Raw genomic sequence first — 12946 nt, 5'->3', positions numbered from 1 at the left:
ATGTTGTTTCTACGGAATAGTGCTAACATTGAAATCGTTATAATATTGTTGTTTCTACGAAATAGTGCTAACATTGAAATCGTTATAATATTGTTGTTTCTACGAAATAGTGCTAACATTGAAATCGTTATAATATTGTTGTTTCTACGAAATAGTGCTAACTTTGAAATCGTTATAATATTGTTGTTTCAACGGAATAGTGCTAACTTTGAAATCGTTATAATATTGTTGTTTCAACGGAACAGTGCTAACTTTGAAATCGTTACAATATTGTTTTTTCTACGAAATAGTGCTAACATTTAAATCGTTATAATATTTTTGTTTATACGAAATAGTGCTAACATTGAAATCGTTATAATATTGTTGTTTCTACGAAATAGTGCTAACTTTGAAATCGTTATAATATTGTTGTTTCTACGAAATAGTGCTAACTTTGAAATCGTTATAATGTTGTTTCTACGAAATAGTGCTAACATTGAAATCGTTATAATGTTGTTTCTACGAAATAGTGCTAACTTTGAAATCGTTATAATATTGTTGTTTCAACGGAATAGTGCTAACTTTGAAATCGTTATAATGTTGTTTCAACGGAATAGTGCTAACTTTGAAATCGTTATAATATTGTTGTTTCAACGGAATAGTGCTAACTTTGAAATCGTTATAATATTGTTGTTTCAACGGAATAGTGCTAACTTTGAAATCGTTATAATGTTGTTTCAATGGAATAATAGTGCTATCTTTGAAATCGTTATTATGTTGTTTCAACGGAATAGTGCTAACTTTGAAATCGTTATAATATTGTTGTTTCAACGGAATAGTGCTAACTTTGAAATCGTTATAATGTTTTTCAACGGAATAGTGCTAACTTTGAAATCGTTATAATATTGTTGTTTCAACGGAATAGTGCTCACTTTGAAATCGTTATAATGTTGTTTCAATGGAATAATAGTGCTATCTTTGAAATCGTTATAATGTTGTTTCTACGGAATAGTGCTAACTTTGAAATCGTTATAATGTTGTTTCAACGGAATAGTGCTAACTTTGAAATCGTTATAATATTGTTGTTTCTACGAAATAGTGCTAACTTTGAAATCGTTATAATATTGTTGTTTCAACGGAATAGTGCTAACTTTGAAATCGTTATAATGTTGTTTCAACGGAATAGTGCTAACTTTGAAATCGTTATAATGTTGTTTCTACGAAATAGTGCTAACTTTGAAATCGTTATAATATTGTTGTTTCAACGGAATAGTGCTAACTTTGAAATCGTTATAATATTGTTGTTTCAACGGAATAGTGCTAACTTTGAAATCGTTATAATGTTGTTTCAATGGAATAGTGCTAACTTTGAAATCGTTATTATATTGTTGTTTCAACGGAATAGTGCTAACTTTGAAATCGTTATAATATTCTTGTTTCAACGGAATAGTGCTAATTTTGAAATCGTTATAATGTTTCAACGGAATAGTGCTAACTTTGAAATCGTTATAATATTGTTGTTTCAACGGAATAGTGCTCACTTTGAAATCGTTATAATGTTGTTTCTACGGAATAGTGCTAACTTTGAAATCGTTATAATGTTGTTTCTACGGAATAGTGCTAACTTTGAAATCGTTATAATGTTGTTTCTACGAAATAGTGCTAACATTGAAATCGTTATAATATTGTTGTTTCTACGAAATAGTGCTAACTTTGAAATCGTTATAATATTGTTGTTTCAACGGAATAGTGCTAACTTTGAAATCGTTATAATGTTGTTTCAACGGAATAGTGCTAACTTTGAAATCGTTATAATATTGTTGTTTCAACGGAATAGTGCTAACTTTGAAATCGTTATAATATTGTTGTTTCAACGGAATAGTGCTAACTTTGAAATCGTTATAATGTTGTTTCAACGGAATAGTGCTAACTTTGAAATCGTTATAATATTGTTGTTTCAACGGAATAGTGCTAACTTTGAAATCGTTATAATGTTGTTTCAACGAAATAGTGCTAACTTTGAAATCGTTATAATGTTGTTTCTACGAAATAGTGCTAACTTTAAATCGTTATAATGTTTTTTCAACGGAATAGTGCTAACTTTGAAATCGTTATAATGTTGTTGTTTCAACGGAATAGTGCTAACTTTGAAATCGTTATAATATTGTTGTTTCAACGGAATAGTGCTAACTTTGAAATCGTTATAATATTGTTGTTTCTACGAAATAGTGCTAACTTTGAAATCGTTATAATATTGTTGTTTCAACGGAATAGTGCTAACTTTGAAATCGTTATAATGTTGTTTCAACGGAATAGTGCTAACTTTGAAATCGTTATAATGTTGTTTCTACGAAATAGTGCTAACTTTGAAATCGTTATAATATTGTTGTTTCAACGGAATAGTGCTAACTTTGAAATCGTTATAATATTGTTGTTTCAACGGAATAGTGCTAACTTTGAAATCGTTATAATGTTGTTTCAACGGAATAGTGCTAACTTTGAAATCGTTATAATGTTGTTTCTACGAAATAGTGCTAACTTTGAAATCGTTATAATATTGTTGTTTTTGAAATCGTTATAACGGAATAGTGCTAACTTTGAAATCGTTATAATATTGTTGTTTCACGGAATAGTGCTAACTTTGAAATCGTTATAATAGTAGTGCTAACTTTGAAATCGTTATAATGTTGTTTCAACGGAATAGTGCTAACTTTGAAATCGTTATAATATTGTTGTTTCAACGGAATAGTGCTAACTTTGAAATCGTTATAATATTGTTGTTTCAACGGAATAGTGCTAACTTTGAAATCGTTATAATATTGTTGTTTCTAACGGAATAGTGCTAACTTTGAAATCGTTATAATGTTGTTTCTACGGAATAGTGCTAACTTTGAAATCGTTATAATGTTGTTTCTACGGAATAGTGCTAACATTGAAATCGTTATAATATTGTTGTTTCTACGAAATAGTGCTAACTTTGAAATCGTTATAATATTGTTGTTTCAACGGAATAGTGCTAACTTTGAAATCGTTATAATATTGTTGTTTCAACGGAATAGTGCTAACTTTGAAATCGTTATAATCGTTATAATGTTGTTTCAACGGAATAGTGCTAACTTTGAAATCGTTATAATGTTGTTTCAACGGAACAGTGCTAACTTTGAAATCGTTATAATATTGTTTCAACGGAATAGTGCTAACTTTGAAATCGTTATAATATTGTTTTTCAACGGAATAGTGCTAACTTTGAAATCGTTATAATATTGTTTCAACGGAATAGTGCTAACTTTGAAATCGTTATAATGTTGTTTCAACGGAATAGTGCTAACTTTGAAATCGTTATAATATTGTTGTTTCAACGGAATAGTGCTAACTTTGAAATCGTTATAATATTGTTGTTTCAACGGAATAGTGCTAACTTTGAAATCGTTATAATGTTGTTTCAACGGAATAGTGCTAACTTTGAAATCGTTATAATGTTGTTTCTACGAAATAGTGCTAACTTTGAAATCGTTATAATATTGTTGTTTCAACGGAATAGTGCTAACTTTGAAATCGTTATAATGTTGTTTCAACGGAATAGTGCTAACTTTGAAATCGTTATAATGTTGTTTCAACGGAATAGTGCTAACTTTGAAATCGTTATAATATTGTTGTTTCAACGGAATAGTGCTAACTTTGAAATCGTTATAATATTGTTGTTTCAACGGAATAGTGCTAACTTTGAAATCGTTATAATGTTGTTTCAACGGAATAGTGCTAACTTTGAAATCGTTATAATATTGTTTTTCAACGAAATAGTGCTAACTTTGAAATCGTTATAATATTGTTGTTTCAACGGAATAGTGCTAACTTTGAAATCGTTATAATATTGTTGTTTCAACGGAATAGTGCTAACTTTGAAATCGTTATAATATTGTTGTTTCAACGGAATAGTGCTAACTTTGAAATCGTTATAATGTTGTTTCAACGAAATAGTGCTAACTTTGAAATCGTTATAATGTTGTTTCTACGAAATAGTGCTAACTTTGAAATCGTTATAATATTGTTGTTTCAACGGAATAGTGCTAACTTTGAAATCGTTATAATATTGTTTCAACGGAATAGTGTTGTTTCAACGGAATAGTGCTAACTTTGAAATCGTTATAATGTTGTTTCAACGGAATAGTGCTAACTTTGAAATCGTTATAATGTTGTTTCAACGGAATAGTGCTAACTTTGAAATCGTTATAATGTTGTTTCAACGGAATAGTGCTAACTTTGAAATCGTTATAATATTGTTGTTTCAACGGAATAGTGCTAACTTTGAAATCGTTATAATATTGTTGTTTCAACGGAATAGTGCTAACTTTGAAATCGTTATAATGTTGTTTCAACGGAATAGTGCTAACTTTGAAATCGTTATAATGTTGTTTCTACGGAATAGTGCTAACTTTGAAATCGTTATAATGTTGTTTCTACGGAATAGTGCTAACTTTGAAATCGTTATAATATTGTTGTTTCTACGAAATAGTGCTAACATTGAAATCGTTATAATATTGTTGTTTCTACGAAATAGTGCTAACATTGAAATCGTTAAAATATTGTTGTTTCTACGAAATAGTGCTAACTTTGAAATCGTTATAATATTGTTGTTTCAACGGAATAGTGCTAACTTTGAAATCGTTATAATATTGTTGTTTCAACGGAATAGTGCTAACTTTGAAATCGTTATAATATTGTTGTTTCAACGAAATAGTGCTAACTTTGAAATCGTTATAATATTGTTGTTTCTACGAAATAGTGCTAACTTTGAAATCGTTATAATATTGTTGTTTCAACGAAATAGTGCTAACTTTGAAATCGTTATAATATTGTTGTTTCAACGAAATAGTGCTAACTTTGAAATCGTTATAATATTGTTGTTTCTACGAAATAGTGCTAACTTTGAAATCGTTATAATATTGTTGTTTCTACGAAATAGTGCTAACTTTGAAATCGTTATAATATTGTTGTTTCTACGAAATAGTGCTAACTTTGAAATCGTTATAATATTGTTGTTTCTACGAAATAGTGCTAACTTTGAAATCGTTATAATATTGTTGTTTCAACGGAATAGTGCTAACTTTGAAATCGTTATAATGTTGTTTCAACGGAATAGTGCTAACTTTGAAATCGTTATAATATTGTTGTTTCAACGGAATAGTGCTAACTTTGAAATCGTTATAATATTGTTGTTTCAACGGAATAGTGCTAACTTTGAAATCGTTATAATGTTGTTTCAACGGAATAGTGCTAACTTTGAAATCGTTATAATATTGTTGTTTCAACGGAATAGTGCTAACTTTGAAATCGTTATAATATTGTTGTTTCAACGGAATAGTGCTAATTTTGAAATCGTTATAATGTTTCAACGGAATAGTGCTAACTTTGAAATCGTTATAATATTGTTGTTTCAACGGAATAGTGCTAACTTTGAAATCGTTATAATGTTGTTTCTACGGAATAGTGCTAACATTGAAATCGTTATAATGTTGTTTCTAAATAGTGCTAACATTGAAATCGTTATAATGTTGTTTCTACGGAATAGTGCTAACATTGAAATCGTTATAATATTGTTGTTTCTACGAAATAGTGCTAACATTGAAATCGTTATAATATTGTTGTTTCTACGAAATAGTGCTAACTTTGAAATCGTTATAATATTGTTGTTTCAACGGAATAGTGCTAACTTTGAAATCGTTATAATGTTGTTTCAACGGAATAGTGCTAACTTTGAAATCGTTATAATATTGTTGTTTCAACGGAATAGTGCTAACTTTGAAATCGTTATAATATTGTTGTAGTGCTAACTTTGAAATCGTTATAATGTTGTTTCAGTAGTGCTAACTTTGAAATCGTTATAATATTGTTGTTTCAACGAAATAGTGCTAACTTTGAAATCGTTATAATATTGTTGTTTCAACGGAATAGTGCTAACTTTGAAATCGTTATAATATTGTTTTTCAACGGAATAGTGCTAACTTTGAAATCGTTATAATGTTGTTTCAACGGAATCTAACGAAATCGTTAAATAGTGCTAACTTTGAAATCGTTATAATATTGTTGTTTCAACGGAATAGTGCTAACTTTGAAATCGTTATAATATTGTTGTTTCAACGGAATAGTGCTAACGAAATAGTGCTAATGTTGTTTCAACGAAATAGTGCTAACTTTGAAATCGTTATAATGTTGTTTCAACGGAATAGTGCTAACTTTGAAATCGTTATAATGTTGTTTCAACGGAATAGTGCTAACTTTGAAATCGTTATAATGTTGTTTCAACGGAATAGTGCTAACTTTGAAATCGTTATAATGTTGTTTCAACGGAATAGTGCTAACTTTGAAATCGTTATAATGTTGTTAGTGCTAACGAAATCGTTAAATAGTAGTGCTAACTTTGAAATCGTTATAATCGTTGTTTCAACGGAATAGTGCTAACTTTGAAATCGTTATAATATTGTTGTTTCAACGGAATAGTGCTAACTTTGAAATCGTTATAATATTTATAATATTGTTGTTTCAACGAAATAGTGCTAACTTTGAAATCGTTATAATATTGTTGTTTCTACGAAATAGTGCTAACTTTGAAATCGTTATAATACGAAATAGTGTTGTTTCTACGAAATAGTGCTAACTTTGAAATCGTTATAATATTGTTGTTTCAACGGAATAGTGCTAACTTTGAAATCGTTATAATATTGTTGTTTCAACGAAATAGTGCTAACTTTGAAATCGTTATAATATTGTTTCTCAACGAAATAGTGCTAACTTTGAAATCGTTATAATGTTGTTTTTCAACGGAATAGTGCTAACTTTGAAATCGTTATAATGTTGTTTCAACGGAATAGTGCTAACTTTGAAATCGTTATAATATTGTTGTTTCAACGGAATAGTGCTAACTTTGAAATCGTTATAATATTGTTGTTTCAACGGAATAGTGCTAACTTTGAAATCGTTATAATGTTGTTTCAACGGAATAGTGCTAACTTTGAAATCGTTATAATATTGTTGTTTCAACGGAATAGTGCTAACTTTGAAATCGTTATAATATTGTTGTTTCAACGGAATAGTGCTAACTTTGAAATCGTTATAATGTTGTTTCAACGGAATAGTGCTAACTTTGAAATCGTTATAATATTGTTGTTTCAACGGAATAGTGCTAACTTTGAAATCGTTATAATGTTGTTTCGGAACGGAAATAGTGCTAACTTTGAAATCGTTATAATATTGTTGTTTCTACGGAATAGTGCTAACTTTGAAATCGTTATAATATTGTTTTTCTACGAAATAGTGCTAACTTTGAAATCGTTATAATATTGTTGTTTCTACGAAATAGTGCTAACTTTGAAATCGTTATAATGTTGTTTCAACGAAATAGTGCTAACTTTGAAATCGTTATAATATTGTTGTTTCAACGGAATAGTGCTAACTTTGAAATCGTTATAATGTTGTTTCAACGGAATAGTGCTAACTTTGAAATCGTTATAATATAATTTGTTGTTTCAACGGAATAGTGCTAACTTTGAAATCGTTATAATATTGTTGTTTCAACGGAATAGTGCTAACTTTGAAATCGTTATAATGTTGTTTCTACGGAATAGTGCTAACGGAAATCGTTATAATGTTGTTTCTACGGAATAGTGCTAACTTTGAAATCGTTATAATATTGTTGTTTCTACGTAGTGCTAACTTTGAAATCGTTATAATATTGTTGTTTCTACGAATAGTGCTAACTTTGAAATCGTTATAATATTGTTGTTTCTACGAAATAGTGCTAACTTTGAAATCGTTATAATATTGTTGTTTCAACGAAATAGTGCTAACTTTGAAATCGTTATAATATTGTTGTTTCAACGGAATAGTGCTAACTTTGAAATCGTTATAATATTGTTGTTTCGGAATAGTGCTAACTTTGAAATCGTTATAATATTGTTTTTCAACGAAATAGTGCTAACTTTGAAATCGTTATAATATTGTTGTTTCTACGAAATAGTGCTAACTTTGAAATCGTTATAATATTGTTGTTTCTACGAAATAGTGCTAACTTTGAAATCGTTATAATATTGTTGTTTCTACGAAATAGTGCTAACTTTGAAATCGTTATAATGTTGTTTCTACGAAATAGTGCTAACATTGAAATCGTTATAATGTTGTTTCTACGAAATAGTGCTAACTTTGAAATCGTTATAATATTGTTGTTTCAACGGAATAGTGCTAACTTTGAAATCGTTATAATGTTGTTTCAACGGAATAGTGCTAACTTTGAAATCGTTATAATATTGTTGTTTCAACGGAATAGTGCTAACTTTGAAATCGTTATAATATTGTTGTTTCAACGGAATAGTGCTAACTTTGAAATCGTTATAATGTTGTTTCAACGGAATAGTGCTAACTTTGAAATCGTTATAATGTTGTTTCAACGGAATAGTGCTAACTTTGAAATCGTTATAATATTGTTGTTTCAACGGAATAGTGCTAACTTTGAAATCGTTATAATGTTTCAACGGAATAGTGCTAACTTTGAAATCGTTATAATATTGTTGTTTCAACGGAATAGTGCTCACTTTGAAATCGTTATAATGTTGTTTCGTTATAATGTTGTTTCTACGGAATAGTGCTAACATTGAAATCGTTATAATGTTGTTTCTACGGAATAGTGCTAACATTGAAATCGTTATAATATTGTTGTTTCTACGAAATAGTGCTAACATTGAAATCGTTATAATATTGTTGTTTCTACGAAATAGTGCTAACTTTGAAATCGTTATAATATTGTTGTTTCAACGGAATAGTGCTAACTTTGAAATCGTTATAATGTTGTTTCTACGAAATAGTGCTAACTTTGAAATCGTTATAATGTTGTTTCAACGGAATAGTGCTAACTTTGAAATCGTTATAATATTGTTGTTTCAACGGAATAGTGCTAACTTTGAAATCGTTATAATATTGTTGTTTCAACGGAATAGTGCTAACTTTGAAATCGTTATAATGTTGTTGTTTCAACGTAGTGCTAACAAAATCGTTATAATAGTGCTAACATTGAAATCGTTATAATGTTGTTTCTACGAAATAGTGCTAACTTTGAAATCGTTATAATATTGTTGTTTCAACGGAATAGTGCTAACTTTGAAATCGTTATAATATTGTTGTTTCAACGGAATAGTGCTAACTTTGAAATCGTTATAATGTTGTTTCAACGAAATAGTGCTAACTTTGAAATCGTTATAATGTTGTTTCATAGTGCTAACTTTGAAATCGTTATAATATTGTTGTTTCAACGGAATAGTGCTAACTTTGAAATCGTTATAATATTTTGTTTCAACGGAATAGTGCTAACTTTGAAATCGTTATAATGTTGTTTCAACGGAATAGTGCTAACTTTGAAATCGTTATAATGTTGTTTCAACGGAATAGTGCTAACTTTGAAATCGTTATAATATTGTTGTTTCTACGGAATAGTGCTAACTTTGAAATCGTTATAATATTGTTGTTTCAACGGAATAGTGCTAACTTTGAAATCGTTATAATATTGTTGTTTCTAACGAAATAGTGCTAACTTTGAAATCGTTATAATATTGTTGTTTCTACGAAATAGTGCTAACTTTGAAATCGTTATAATATTGTTGTTTCTACGAAATAGTGCTAACATTGAAATCGTTATAATATTATTGTTGTTTCTACGAAATAGTGCTAACTTTGAAATCGTTATAATATTGTTGTTTCAACGGAATAGTGCTAACTTTGAAATCGTTATAATATTGTTGTTTCAACGAAATAGTGCTAACTTTGAAATCGTTATAATATTTGTTTCAACGAAATAGTGCTAACTTTGAAATCGTTATAATGTTGTGTTTCTACGAAATAGTGCTAACTTTGAAATCGTTATAATATTGTTGTTTCAACGGAATAGTGCTAACTTTGAAATCGTTATAATATTGTTTCAACGGAATAGTGCTAACTTTGAAATCGTTATAATATTGTTGTTTCAACGGAATAGTGCTAACTTTGAAATCGTTATAATATTGTTGTTTCAACGGAATAGTGCTAACTTTGAAATCGTTATAATGTTGTTTCAACGGAATAGTGCTAACTTTGAAATCGTTATAATATTGTTGTTTCAACGGAATAGTGCTAACTTTGAAATCGTTATAATATTGTTGTTTCAACGGAATAGTGCTAACTTTGAAATCGTTATAATGTTGTTTCAACGGAATAGTGCTAACTTTGAAATCGTTATAATATTGTTGTTTCAACGGAATAGTGCTAACTTTGAAATCGTTATAATGTTGTTTTTCAACGGAATAGTGCTAACTTTGAAATCGTTATAATGTTGTTTCTACGGAATAGTGCTAACTTTGAAATCGTTATAATATTGTTGTTTCTACGAAATAGTGCTAACTTTGAAATCGTTATAATATTGTTGTTTCTACGAAATAGTGCTAACATTGAAATCGTTAAAATATTGTTGTTTCTACGAAATAGTGCTAACTTTGAAATCGTTATAATATTGTTGTTTCAACGGAATAGTGCTAACTTTGAAATCGTTATAATGTTGTTTCAACGGAATAGTGCTAACTTTGAAATCGTTATAATATTGTTGTTTCAACGGAATAGTGCTAACTTTGAAATCGTTATAATATTGTTGTTTCAACGGAATAGTGCTAACTTTGAAATCGTTATAATGTTGTTTCAACGGAATAGTGCTAACTTTGAAATCGTTATATATTGTTGTTTCAACGGAATAGTGCTAACTTTGAAATCGTTATAATATTGTTTCAACGGAATAGTGCTAACTTTGAAATCGTTATAATGTTGTTTCAACGGAATAGTGCTAACTTTGAAATCGTTATAATATTGTTGTTTCAACGGAATAGTGCTAACTTTGAAATCGTTATAATGTTGTTTCAACGGAATAGTGCTAACTTTGAAATCGTTATAATGTTGTTTCTACGGAATAGTGCTAACATTGAAATCGTTATAATGTTGTTTCTACGGAATAGTGCTAACATTGAAATCGTTATAATATTGTTGTTTCTACGAAATAGTGCTAACTTTGAAATCGTTATAATATTGTTGTTTCAACGAAATAGTGCTAACTTTGAAATCGTTATAATATTGTTGTTTAACTTTGAAATCGTTATAATATTGTTGTTTCAAATAGTGCTAACTTTGAAATCGTTATAATGTTGTTTTTCAACGGAATAGTGCTAACTTTGAAATCGTTATAATATTGTTGTTTCAACGGAATAGTGCTAACTTTGAAATCGTTATAATATTGTTGTTTCAACGGAATAGTGCTAACTTTGAAATCGTTATAATGTTGTTTCAACGGAATAGTGCTAACTTTGAAATCGTTATAATATTGTTAGTGCTAACTTTGAAATCGTTATAATAACGGAATAGTGCTAACTTTGAAATCGTTATAATGTTGTTTCTACGAAATAGTGCTAACTTTGAAATCGTTATAATGTTGTTTCTACGAAATAGTGCTAACTTTGAAATCGTTATAATATTGTTGTTTCAACGGAATAGTGCTAACTTTGAAATCGTTATAATATTGTTGTTTCAACGGAATAGTGCTAACTTTGAAATCGTTATAATGTTGTTTCAACGGAATAGTGCTAACTTTGAAATCGTTATAATAGTTGTTTTTCACGAAATAGTGCTAACTTTAAATCGTTATAATGTTGTTTCAACGGAATAGTGCTAACTTTGAAATCGTTATAATATTGTTGTTTCAACGGAATAGTGCTAACTTTGAAATCGTTATAATGTTGTTTCAACGGAATAGTGCTAACTTTGAAATCGTTATAATGTTGTTTCAAACGGAATAGTGCTAACTTTGAAATCGTTATAATGTTGTTTCAACGGAATAGTGCTAACTTTGAAATCGTTATAATGTTGTTTCAACGGAATAGTGCTAACTTTGAAATCGTTATAATATTGTTGTTTCAACGGAATAGTGCTAACTTTGAAATCGTTATAATGTTGTTTCAACGGAATAGTGCTAACTTTGAAATCGTTATAATGTTGTTTCAACGGAATAGTGCTAACTTTGAAATCGTTATAATTGAAATCGTTATAATTTGTTTCTACGGAATAGTGCTAACTTTGAAATCGTTATAATATTGTTGTTTCTACGAAATAGTGCTAACATTGAAATCGTTACAATATTGTTGTTTCTACGAAATAGTGCTAACTTTGAAATCGTTATAATATTGTTGTTTCAACGGAATAGTGCTAACTTTGAAATCGTTATAATATTGTTGTTTCAACGGAATAGTGCTAACTTTGAAATCGTTATAATATTGTTGTTTCAACGAAATAGTGCTAACTTTGAAATCGTTATAATGTTGTTTCAACGGAATAGTGCTAACTTTGAAATCGTTATAATATTGTTGTTTCAACGGAATAGTGCTAACTTTGAAATCGTTATAATGTTGTTTCTACGAAATAGTGCTAACTTTGAAATCGTTATAATATTGTTGTTTCAACGAAATAGTGCTAACTTTGAAATCGTTATAATATTGTTGTTTCTACGAAATAGTGCTAACTTTGAAATCGTTATAATATTGTTGTTTCTAACGAAATAGTGCTAACTTTGAAATCGTTATAATATTGTTGTTTCAACGGAATAGTGCTAACTTTGAAATCGTTATAATATTGTTGTTTCAACGAAATAGTGCTAACTTTGAAATCGTTATAATGTTGTTTCTACGAAATAGTGCTAACTTTGAAATCGTTATAATGTTGTTTCTACGAAATAGTGCTAACTTTGAAATCGTTATAATATTGTTGTTTCAACGGAATAGTGCTAACTTTGAAATCGTTATAATGTTGTTTCAACGGAATAGTGCTAACTTTGAAATCGTTATAATATTGTTGTTTCAACGGAATAGTGCTAACTTTGAAATCGTTATAATATTGTTGTTTCAACGGAATAGTG

The sequence above is a fragment of the Tachypleus tridentatus genome, chromosome 3 (genome assembly GCF_004210375.1).
Source record: "Tachypleus tridentatus isolate NWPU-2018 chromosome 3, ASM421037v1, whole genome shotgun sequence".
Lineage (NCBI taxonomy): Eukaryota > Metazoa > Arthropoda > Merostomata > Xiphosura > Limulidae > Tachypleus > Tachypleus tridentatus.
This window is presented reverse-complemented; position numbering follows the sequence as displayed.